A 13,502-nucleotide genomic window follows, 5' to 3' on the forward strand; every position below is an offset into this window, starting at 1 on the left:
CTTGATACTCACGGGCCGGAAACATGCTCTTTGTCAGTGGTTCTCATCTGACTCTCCTTCAAGTGATTTTACATCAAGAGGTGACCCAATACGGCACCATAACTATGGAATTACAATAAGATTAAATCCATTAACATTAGTTGCATTAAGTATTAACATTAACTAACAGTGAACAATAATTTTATGAACTGTTCTTTTGTGTTCAGCAGAAGAAAGAAATTCATACAGGTTTGGAACAACTTGAGGGTGAATAAATGATGACAGAATTTTCATTTTTGGGTGAACTATCCCTTTAATGTTAATTTCTACATATACATTTTTTTTTTTTTTTTTTAATTTCAAGTTGTATACATTCACATTTGTTAATTAATACTTTTATTCAGCAGTATAATTTATAAAAAGTTACAGTAAAGACTTTTACATTGTTACAAAATCTATTTCAAATAAATCCTGAAAAAAATATCATGGTTATTTCAAAAATATGCAGCAGCACAACTGTTTTCAATACTGATAATAATCAGAAATGTTTCTTGAGCATCAAATCATATTAGAATGATTTCTGAAGGATCATGTGACACTGAAGACTGGAGTAATGATGCTGAAAATTCAGCTTTGATCACAGAAATAAATTACATTTTAAAATATATTCATATAGAAAACAGGTATTTTAAAATGTAATAATATACTTCTCAATAATACTACTCTATTTTAATCAAATAAATGTAGCCTGGGTGAACATTAAAGACTCAAAAACATTAAAAAAAATCTCTTTGACCCTAAACTTTTGAACGGTAGTGCTCGGTAATGAATGTCCAGGATGAATGACCTCACTGGGTCACTGATGCTACATTTGTCCAGTCCTTTGATTATCTGTGATGGAGAGCAGGTGTGTCTGATTCCTCTGTCTCATCAGCCCACATGGCCAGGCTATTGCCGTCGCCCAGAGCAACGCTAACAGGTGCTCAAATGACTTGCCATAATAGCAGACATTTCCTTTTACTGCAGTGATGCTGCTGCCTCCAAATCTGAAGTTCAGCCTCAGTGTGAGAGAGCACCTCTGTGTCTCTCATTCAGTCTGATTATCAAAGTTCTGCTAAAGACCAGAGCACCAAACACATGACGACATGTTAAAAGCACATATATTATAAATTACTTGCAGATAATAAAATATTAATGAAATAAAAGACCACTTAAGTGTACTAAAGAGAGTACACTTTCATCACTGTTACTCAAGTAACTTAAAAAGTACACTTTGTAATGTCAAATTAAAAGTTTTACTTTAAAGTACATTTTAAATCATTATGTTTCAGTAATCTTTTGTCATGCTTTAAAGAAGTACATATATTTTGATGTGCTGACTAACATACTAAAGTGCATGTAAAGTACTTTAATATAAGTGTAACTGCAGTGTGCCATTCAATATTACATTTAAAGTTAATGTTTAAGATGTACTAAATTGCAACTTCATCCTTACAAATTTGTAATTTCAAATATGTTTAAATACATGACATAAAAGTTTCAATGTAAAGACATTTAAGTATATTTTAGATCACCATAAACGCTTGTCATTATTGTACATTCAGCAGTAGACTTTAACCATATTTCAGATTTATATTACATATAATTTAATATATATTTAAACTAATACATTTTCATATAATTGCAATTAACGTGCATTACATTCAGTTCACACTTAAGTATATTCTTTTAAAGTATATTATTTCAGTAATAAGTAGACTACTGTTTTTAAAAGTAAGATAAAGTGTACTTTTCCCACAAAGGGAGTGCAAGTCACTTTTGTTTTTATATATTTTAAATAGCTTATAAATTACAGAAATGGGGAAGTTGGCTTTGTTTTACTTAAAGAAACATATAGAAATTCATGTTTCTAACAATTGTATTCTTCTCAAATCAGTGTTACATAGCAAAATCCCTGGTGTATATGAGATTTTTCATATTAAAATTGATTACATTTGATTCTCTTTATTGATGTCTTTTATTCATTTCTTTTATTAATTTTTCCTTTTGTGAATCTTATTAAACTTCTTTACAAATTAATTGATAGCTATATCAGGGTTTCTACAGGATTCATCAAATCTAATTGAATTCTTTTTAATGCCTTCTTAATGCCAATTTTTAAATTTTTAATGGCATATATATATATATATATATATATATATATATATATATATATATGTCGGTAAATGTCAATAGATGACGTCATACAGCAAACAGAATATTCATCATGTCGTTGTTGTATTCGCATTCTGCCAAGTGCCAGCCCTTTACATTTGTTTGCTTCTCTGGTGCTACCCTTTTTGCTCACATAATATATTTTAATACAGCCAAATTCCCAATAAAATTGTTTCATCTATATATTTTCTTTTTGTGTTTTCAGACAATATGAAATAGTGACTGAAATGTGGCCCATTAAGACTACATACAGGGCTGGACATTAAGCCTTGTCATGTGCTTGTACGATTCTTGTACGATTCATGTAAAATTCATGATTCATCTTTCATTTTAAATTCTTAAATTCGATCAATAAATTTAATTAGAATAAGACACTAAGGGCTGTTACCAATCAAATTAAATAATTTACAATAAAAAAATTACAACTGCATTAAATAATGTTATGGGATTGTAAGAAATGTTAGGGGGAAATGATACTTTTAAAAATGAAACTAAACCACCAGTAGGCGGCGTCAAGTAACCGTCTTAATAAGTGAGTCATTCATTTAAACGATTCATTCCAATGGCTGATTCATTCAAGAATGAGGCAGTTGTTTATGAATGGGTCATTTAATCTTTGACTCAACTGATTCATTCAAGACGCTGAATCATTCAGTAATGAAAACAAGGCTGAGTGTTGCGCTATGGTACTGCTGTGATCTTTGTTTGAAAATATTTTTGCAGCTAAAATAGAACAAAAACAGCCAATGTTCCTTCTAAAATGTAAGTGACTTAATATTGACTATTTGTTAACTGAACAGTTGTATGAAATCAATGTCACATTTTTAACCGTGATGGTAGCCTATTTAGGAAAACAGCAGTCTTGGTCGTGTTATTTTGCTTACCAAGTTTTAAAAACTTCTTTTTGTGTGTGCTTCGCTCATGTTTCCATTTCTCCTCGAGATGGTGCGCGAGCCTCAACAGTGCAAACTTGTTATCATCACTGCATTATACAGCCTATTATCATCCACTATCAATTGCCACTTACACTAAATGTAATAAAATCAGTCATTCTCACGTTTTTTTTTTTTTTTTTTTTTTTTGGTATTGACGTTTTAATCAGGTCCTTGCCCCGCCGGGCAAGTAAAATTCTCTTTCACTCGGCCCTTAAAAAAATACACTTATCCTGGACTAATTGACAAGCGTTAGTGTCGATCCCTGACATGTTAAACAAGCGCTAAAATCCTGATTTATAATCGAGACGTTGTCTGACAAAATCACCATACACATAAATATAAAGATATTTGCTGTGATTTTGGCTATATGTACACGTAAAATTATAACTCAGGTTAGAAGCAATAGTATCTATTTTATTTGTTCTCTGACATCCTGAGCTGAATGCGCTGCTACTCTCAGCCACTCACTGAACAGAGCAGACACAGGTGCGCCTGCGGCAGGAAAGCAAGACCTCGCGCTCCTGCGGCAGTACCGGGGAGTGTCGGAAGCTAGATTAGGTTAACAAGTATATTCGTCACAATGCGCTTTCTTGGAAAAAAAGTCGCAAAAGGGATCTGAAAAGTCGCTAAGTTGGCAACACTGATTCAACCTTCCGTCTCCAGGTCCCAGCCCGCCGCTGTCCAAAACGGCGTTACGTTAATTTTGCACCGGCCTGAGGCAATTACCAAACTGGTTCCGTGTGTGTATCACACCAATGTACATATTTTGCGACAGCAAATCAAAGTTATTAATTATGAAGGCTATATTCATTATAAACTGGTATTATTTTCCTTCAAAACTATCTAAAAAATTAATTCCTGTAGGAATAAAATTTAATGCTTCTTAATGCCATTTAAGGCCTTTATTTTTTTTTACAAAATCCATTTAATGACTTTTAATGCTTTTTAATGCCCCGCGGATACCCTGTAAATATTCATTTAATCATCATTAATAATTACCTTATGTTGCATGATAATTCGTTTACATGTTATTGATTTCTTTAATCATTTACATACATATTCTACCATACACTCTGTTTGTTTGATTATTCTCAAATGTATGATCTTGTGTCTCTTCTGTGCTGTAAGATTGAGGGGTTCATCCTGTTGACAGGATGTGTTTTCCATCAGAATTGATTACGTGATGTACTTTGGTATCAAAATAGATTTGTTTCCATCTGTGCAGACGTGAGGTAATATAAGATCTGCGATATTCTCTTAAAGGTCTTAAAGGTGTTAAAACCACAATTGCTTTTTTAAGTTGTTTCATTTGCCTTACAAGGACCATGGTGACCTAATAAGACCTGCTAGTGTAGGTTTTGTCTTAATTGCATCATTAAATGGTTGCAAGAGAAGTTTCCATAGGTACTTTCCCTAGTCCCTTCCTGTCCCGTAGACGCAGCATACAAAATGTCTTACTTTAAAACTTATTTGCTATTACAATTTTAATATTTACTTTATTTATTTATTTATTTTACATTTTAAAATGTGTTATTCCTTATTTAAATTTGATCTCTGACATAATCATTGCTTATCTGCCTGGATCTCACAGCACTCATTTTTTCCCCTGGAGAGTGGAAATGTTAAAAAGCTTTTTTAGTAGAGCGAATAAGGCATAGCAAACGCACACCTAAAAAGGTGCAAGTTGAAGAAAATTGCAGTATAGTAAAAGGAAAACAACTGCACACTCACTGAGGCACAGGCTGAATATTTATTCACCAACGTTTCGACTAGTAGCCTTTGTCAAGATATGACAAAATCATACCTTGACAAAGGCTACTAGCCGAAACGTTGGTGAATAAATATTTAGCCTATGCTTCAGTGAGTGTGCAGTTGTTTTCCTTCTACTAAAAAGCTTTTTTAGTCATGACTTTAAAGTGGGCATGAAATGGAAGTTGCAATAGTCTTTTCTTCCCTATTGTGACGTATATGGGTCAATGACATGGCAGGTAATTTTTTTTTTGTCCTAAGGTCTTAATAATAATAAAACACAAAGATATGACATACAAAGCATGTAAGGTAGTACAACAAGATCTCTTTTATTGAATCCAAAAGGTTTTAATTATATTTTGCTACATATAAAGTTATTTTAAAGATTTTAAAGTGTCAAAAGGTCATTCGGTTTAACCGTCTACAGTCCAATACAGCCATTTCATTTGTGATTAAAATATCTTAAAATGTAATAAATGTATCCATTTTTTATTCTGGCATGATTTTATAACATCATATATCAACAGTGCAACATGGTATTAAAATTATGTGTAGAAGTTGTTGCTTTGCTATGAGAAAGAATGTCCAGAAAAATGAATTTCATTGATGTCATTTGGAGTAACCGATATAAAGGGACCATTTTGTCATGCGGTCAATATTATGTGACAGGATGGGACATTATTCAGACACCTGCAAAGGACCACATGGTCATGAAGCAAAGTAACTAACTTTCTACTATTTAACTATTTAAAAAATTCATGTTTTCACTTGCTCATACGCATGTCCCGAAACATCAGGTCATTCGGTACAACCGCTATAAAACATTGAAAATGTTGTAATATTTTAAAAACTTGTACTAAATATAAAATGTTTGATTGTCCTTTTGCTAGCTAGCTAGCAAGCTAACTAGCTGGCTAGCTAGATATCAGCCTGTTAGCATTGTTTGAAAATATCGTCATTCGGTATAACCAAAAGTGTCTTTCAGTAAAACTGAAATTTTGGTTAAACCGAACGACTTTTTTGGGGACAAATTTTGTCCATCTTGTAAAAAATGACAAAAGCAGTGTAAACTGATTATAAAAAAACCCACATAATCTCATTGTTAACACTTAATAAAACTTAAAAATTAATTATATCTCCATTATGTTTTTTACACTTTTAAAAACCGTATTCATCAATGAACCATATATCTGAGTGAAGCAGCTTCTCAAATGAGAAAAAAACAAACAAAAAAAATGTAGGACGGGACTTGATTTTGTCCATGGTGAAATGATTGGATGGTTGTGGTTTGCTATTGGTGGATCACATGTGAGTAGTAGGTTGTCCCACCCTGGTGCCAGTAAACATCATCATAGAAGAGATGTTGTTGAAAGAGGTAGGGGAAGTAATTTTGATTTAAAGATTATGAGGGCACATAAATATAAAAAAAAATATGTGCACAGATAAATCATTTATAATACTTTTATCTAAAATTTAGAATTGTCATTTTGATTTCATGGTGACTTTAAGGTTTGTGTCTATACAAAAAAATTGACTTTCAGAAGTTGTCTTAACGTGGGAAATATTCACTGGAGTTAAGTGAAAACTAGCCCCAGTCTCCTCTGTATACATGCTTGGTTGTTGTCAGAGGGGCATGTAGTTCAAAATCCAAAAGAGAGATGCGTGATAGAGAATGAATGAATAACCAACACATCAAAACAGAGACAAAGAAGACCATGACAAGAAACTAAACAAGACAAGGAAACTAAACATGATCGTGACATAACTCCCACCCCCCCCCCCCATCCCGAAAAGCGTGTCCTTGCACAGTAAACAATAGTCTAAACTGAGGAGGGAGGGAGGTGGGGGCTCTAGAAGAGGATGAGGAACAGGCAGAGGGAGACAGCAGGGAGAAGACGACCAGAGGAACCAGTGAGGAGAAGAAGGTGAGCTGCAGGCAGGGCGACCGAGGTGGAAGCATGGGCTCGGCAGACCAGGGCAGAGATGGCGGTAGTGAGGACAATGAGGCGGGAATGAGGGGCCCGGTGGAGCCAGAGGGGTGGAAGGTCGAGGTGGAGTTTGGGGCTTGGAGGCTTGAGGTGGACCTGAGGAATCCAAAGGCCAGGGCAGAGCTGGAGACTGGAAGGCTTGAGGCAGCGGATCTGAGCAGTAGAGTGGAGCCACCAGAGGAGGAGCTGGAGGGACTGAAGGGAACCAGTGGAGGCCAGGCAGAGGAACTGGCTGGCTTAGGCAGAGAAGGCGGGAGAGGGAGGCTGGTTGGGACCACTGGTGATGAAGGAGACTTGGAGCTGGGCAGGACCAATGGTGACAAAGGATACTTGCAACTGGGCTTATGCAACAGTGACTTAGACAACTTGGAACTGGACTTAACCAGCGCTGACTTAGATGACTCAGAACTGGGATTATCCAGCAATGATTTAGACGACTTGGTATTGGGCTTATTCAGCGATGATTTAGACAACTTGAAATAATAAACCAGAGTGAGTGGTCTGGGAATTGGGTGAGGCATGCCAGAGGGAGCAATCTCCTTGTTCTAGCTGGAGCAAACGGACAGCATGTAAGTCAGTCCTTTACTTCTGCTCTTTTAATCTTTTCTAGGTCTCTTATTCTGTCAGGGGTGCATATGTAGTTTAAAATCCAAAACAGAGATGCGTGACACAGAACGAACAAACAACCAAGACAAAACACTGAGAACAATACTGCAATACACAATCCATAAACGTTACACACTAAACAACTTTAAAGAGACAAAATGAACTGAGGGCTTAAATACACGAAGGAAGATCATTAACAGGACAGGGAACAGGTGTGGACTAATCTGAAACCATGACAACTAATGACGAACTCGTACACAGGCAAAACAGAGACGTGTCTGAAATCGCCCTCTATACCCTTAAATAGGGCACTATTTGAGGGAACAGCCATTTTTAGTGGTGTCTGAAACCTTAGTGGACATTATCGAGTGCACTCATTCAATCCCGCAAAGCACCACAATAACAAGTGTACAACTGATGTACGCTTGACGGCTAGAGAATACCCATAATGCACTGTGAGAGTCAGTTTCTGAATGAGTCTCATATATAATATATCAGTACATACAGTAGAGTACTTTCACTTTATATCTGTGTTCATCTTCTTGAAAATACTGAATTATTGAGTGAAGTCCTGTTACCTTTAAAATGCTTGAACAGACAAACACAATTTTAAGCATGTTAGGCTGTGAAAATGCTTGTTTTTGAGTGTTTAACTTTCTTTGTGTGCGGATTCATCTTAAACATGAAATTATTATATTAAATTATTACTGAAGACCTTCAACCTTTTTGGACAAAAATATGATGTCAGGTTCTGAGTGGGCTTGTTTTTATATGTACATATGTATGTTTGTGTGTTTGTGTGCATGTGCAGTCAGTAGTCATCAGACCATGATGATTGGAGTACTCAAATTGCCTAGCAACCACTCTGCTCTCAAAGGGAGGGGGGTCAGCTGCCCGTTCAGCCCTACACACGCGCTCACTACATCAGCACTCTTCCTAACACACACTCAGACGCATTCTGGCTGCCGCCCGCCACACACACTAAAGCATGCTTGAGCTGTCATAGAGCTCTCTATATTAGACACTAATAGCTAAAGTGACAAAAAGAGAGATAGAGTAGTACTGATTGCTTCAGTCCTTCACTCATGGGTCCGTCACTACTGTAGGTAAGTGTCTGAGCGGTCACTTGATCTGCTTTTCTTTATTTTTGTTACTTAGAGGTCAGTGTTTGACCATGTGCTTGATTTTTCTCTGTTTCATCTTGGGATGCAATATGTGTAACTTTCTGCACTCAGATTTAGGACAGTGGACCACATGCATGTGCATGTGTGGAGGCATGCAAGTGATATTGAGGTTTGATTTTGAAAGTAAGTCTTCTGTTTGCTTTCGATGAGCTGAGGTCTCGTGAGAGGAGAATAAGTTATGCTGAGAATGTCTGTATGTGAATTATGTAATGAATGTGTTTTAAGCAACAAAAGAAAAGTGCAGTGAAGCGCAATTATGGGATGCATTTGTTTGTCAAGCATGAAAGAGAGACAATTTAACACAATTCTCTCATATTGCTGTAAACAGAAATCAGTAGAAAAACACAAAACGTACTGGTAATTTTAAGTTTATAGACATTTCTTTAAACCCTAAAACACAACAGAATGCAATGCGTAATTTAAAAAAAATCAATGCAGAAAATTCCTTCATGTTAACAGTACTAATAGGCCTCTATATTTATAGAACTTTCTTAGAGTGTATAATGTGATGTTTCTTGTACTTGTGTCTTACTGAGTAAGTTCCTTTACAAAAACATAATGTCCTGCCAAACCCTGTGGCAAATTTTAGTGAATGTTACTGCAAATGTGCCACAAATTCATATCTTCGCGATCAGATTGGCTTTGCAGTTGTTGCAACGCTAATTGTGCACTGTAAATTTATTGTGTACTATAAATTTGCAATATTCTAAATTTAAAAAAAAAAAAAAGACTTGGCAGACAGACAGTTCTACTTTATGCTGTGGATTCAAGACAGTACTTTTAGATTTATATCATCAAAATCTTGATTTATATCATCAAATCAAAAGAACTGTGCCGATAGTGGCAGGCAGTTAATTATTGTCAAATGTTTACTGCCAGTTCACCTCCATTGCTGAAGACTGGTACTTGTTAGAAATCCTAACAATTACAAAACACATTCATGTTGAGATATGACGGCATACGCTGCAATACAGTGCAGTATTATAAAATGCAGTAAATAAAATGTTTATTTTGCATATAAAAAATCTACGTGAATTACTTTTATGAAGTTTTATCTTGTACAGAGAGTCTGATTAGTAGGGATGCACCGACACCATTTTTTTAAGGACCGAGTATGAGTACTGATACTTTTTAGTACTCGCCGATACCGATGCCTATACATTTATTAATTTCTCTCTCTCTCTCTCTTTTTTTTGTTTGTTTTGGAGATGTTGCAGTTTTCCAAGCACAACAGTGAGACTAATGAATGAAGGACAGCTTCTTTATTATTACTCTAATGAAAAAAGTAATAATTTTTATGTGCTTGTCACAAACTTAAAGAACAAATATTTCACAGTGTCCAATAACCTTCAAAGGAGATAATTACCAATATATATATAATTGTTGTTATATAAATAGAAATGTACAAACAATGCAACAAATACTATAGAGATACAAATTAAATAAACTTGTTCTTCAGATACAGTAGGTTTATTTACCATGTATACATTTATTTAACATATTTTGTTGTTTTATTAACATCAATGACAAATATAGGCTACGGTCCCTTTAAGACCGAATTCACGGATACTGACACATATCCTGTTTTCACCCAAATGTTTACGTCCACTTAAGCCTTAACCGACTATATTTACGTGAGATACTCCACACCATGGACATTTTGACAACTATGTGTGCATTTGACCATTCAGGCGCGAGGAGAACTGATCGCGCGCTGTCTGGGAGAACTGGGATCGCGCGCAAGAAAGAGAGAGAGAGCGCGCACGCGTGAGAGAGAGCTCTTCTGGTCTGTGTCATTCAGCGCGATTCCGCCTATCTCGCCTTCACTAAACGATAACAAATTGTAATTGAAAGCTTGCAGTTCGCAATATGTGTGTTGTCATCATTAATTTTGAAGTATTTCTACACCCTTGAGGCTGACATTGTTTCTGCTGCTGCCGCCGGTGTCTCTGTGCACGGAAAATTCTGTCAGTTACATCAAGTGAGGTATCGGTCTTTGGTATGGGGGGTATTTTTACGAGTACTAGTACAAGTACATGAGCTTGGTATCGGCCCAATACTGATACTAGTGCATCCCTACTGATTAGCAAAACAGCAGCTTAAACACTAAATAATTTTTAATAATTATATTCTAACATTATAAAAACATATAGCTGCGAGCAGTAATTATTGGGGTTAAGGCGCTTTAAGGCCTTTACGCACATGCGTAAAAAGGTATTATGTTTTATTTAGCAAGCCTGTAACTATCTTGATCATAGATGAAAAAGAGAATAGTTTTTTGTGTAGTTTTTTTAATAGAAGATGTATAGTTTTTAAAGCTATAAACAGTTATCGAGGTTGAGCCAAAAACCTAGGACTAGTTCGCCAAAGTTGGTTTTTGAAATAATCTCTAATATTTAAGGAACGATTTGATGGAGAGCGGCGGTCCTAGAGGCAAAGTTGCTCAGAATGAGAAGCTCTACCATGAATGCCGTGGGCGTGCGCGAAAAATCGCACGATACATGATTCTTTACACACGTGAAAAACACAAAGGCGGCCCCCGGTAGCCGATTTCTTTCTAATTTCTCACAGGCCTCTAGGGCCATGAGTCAAAAAAGCCCTGCATGTTTTGCTCCGATCAGCCTCCGTTAACCTTGTCTGATAGCTGCTCAAACTTCAGTGGCCGATGGCGGACATGTTTTTCGAGATGCGTCAATGTCCTCATAGACAGTCATGGCACCTCGGACGAAGACACAGCATGCCAATTTTCAAGTCGGTGAAGTAGTTGTAGCCATTTTCATGTTTTTTTTCCTGTTATAGCGCCACCAAGTGGCCGGTCACCACGTCCTTTTTCACGCAACCACAGAATGAACTCTTACATAGGTGTGTTGAGTTTGGTGAAAATATCTCATTCCATTCACAACTTAGTAAAAGTGGCTCCACCCACTTCAAACGTTTTGGCGGCCCTTAGGGACCGTGAATTGTGAAACGTTTTTTTGATAATTATTGACAATAAAATCCAAAATGGCCGAAAATTTCGCAGAATGCTAAGTAAATCCGGTATCTTGTCCGTCTTGATCCAAGGATTCCAACGATATAAGACACTTGATCCTACGCCTAACAGCTATGCGCTTGAACCCCTAAATATTAAAAAGGTTCAGGTTTTGATGACACTTGTGCACTGCAGTTTTGTAATAATTCTGGAAATTCTCAGCTGACATTTACCTGTTTGTTTCTGAGCCAGTCCAGTGTTAATTAGCCTTCCGTTTGAATCACTGTCCTTGAAGGAATTTATCCAAGATTCAGTTCAAGTTTCTTTTGAATGTTTCCATGTATCCAGTATGAGCTGATGAAAAGCATCCGTGCAGGCGTACCTCCTCCATATTTCACTCTAGGTATGTGGATGTGGGCAGTGTTAGATCTAGTCCACACTGAAGTTTGCTCATCCACACAGCTTTATCTTGCTCTCATCTCACACAACATCTCAGTTGCGTCATTATTGTGCTTTTTTGCCCCAGACATGGATTTTTTTGAGTAAAGCCATCTTTCTGATGGTTGATCGCTGCATCTTTCCTAAGTTCTCAGCTTCTGAACTTTGCTGGCGTCTCTTTGAGGTGCCTGGATGATTTGGCTTTCATCTCCTAACAATTGTACCTTCTTCCTAATTGAAGCATTGGTTTGACTTTACTTCTATGTTCTGCCCTGTTGATTTATAACCTGAATAATGATCCTAATGATTAGTAGTTATTGGTTGAAATGATTATATTTACTATAAAAACAATTAATTTTAGGTTTTGTTGTTTAGATCAAAGAGCGGTGGGCTACTGAATAGCATATATTGTTGTTTTCCAGCAAGCAGTTTGAAGCAGAATGTCTGTTAATGGTCAGATGCCCCGCTGATGCTGGAAACAGACCTTCATCTTTACAGTCAAAAAACTCCCAAGTCAAACTCTAATTATCTCAGTGCATGAAGCGGGCTGCCGTTGTCATAGCGATGAGACACTCTTATTAGTTCTGTATATTATCAGGGTGGCATATATCTAACAGATGGTCTATGGTTTTTCATAAACTTTTTCTTTTCTTTTTTGCGTATCATTTGTGCAGACCACCTTCACAATGGCTTATTTCAGTGAAGAGTACTTTAATTTCCTGGTGATATATTGGGTTTCTGCATTCTTACAGATGTAATCGACTAGAGTTTACTGTAAACGCATGCTGCAGCACTAATGAGCAGATTATTGGATACGAGTTTTCATTACTCTCACAAAACTAACCTGATCATTTATATGAGAGTGGAGAACAGGATCTATGAGATGAGCAACCCTTAAAAAACTGAATCAATGTAGAAGACTTATAGCAAAAAATACTACTTCCCAAAATAAAGACAAATCATAAATGTCATCTCTTTATTTACAGTCAAGTCAAAATTTATTCAGACACCTTCAACATTTCACACATTATCCCAGTTTATTCTATTCTATTTTATTACTATAATTAAAAAAAAATGGTAATAAAATATGACAAGATCTCAGAGTTAAACTGTGTCAGAAAAAAATAATCTTAATTATGTCAGATAACACTTAAGAAAAACACGGTCAGGTCAAAGTGTCTGAATAATTTTTGGTTCCAAATTTTTATCAATTTTACTGGTAGTCCACTGTATGAAGAATTTTTGGGTATAATATGTCACAGTTTACTTTATTTTGCTATCCTCACTTATATAAATGAACTATAGTGTCCTGCACCCACTAGTAAAAATATATCAAAAATGTCTGAATAATTTTTGGTTTGACTGTACCTCACTGGTTTCTCCTAAACTTCATGAGATAAAATTTAGAGCAAATGGAGACTTGTTTAAAGATCCTATT

At 36.0% G+C, this 13,502-nt stretch overlaps 1 protein-coding gene across 3 annotated transcripts in view; it reads left to right on the forward strand.

The window, feature by feature from the left end:
* Positions 1-13,502, forward strand: part of rapgef4a (Rap guanine nucleotide exchange factor 4a) — an 89,331-nt gene that overhangs the window by 25,686 nt on the left and 50,143 nt on the right. The window lies entirely within an intron of this gene.

This window comes from Ctenopharyngodon idella, chromosome 9 (genome assembly GCF_019924925.1).
Source record: "Ctenopharyngodon idella isolate HZGC_01 chromosome 9, HZGC01, whole genome shotgun sequence".
Taxonomy (NCBI): domain Eukaryota; kingdom Metazoa; phylum Chordata; class Actinopteri; order Cypriniformes; family Xenocyprididae; genus Ctenopharyngodon; species Ctenopharyngodon idella.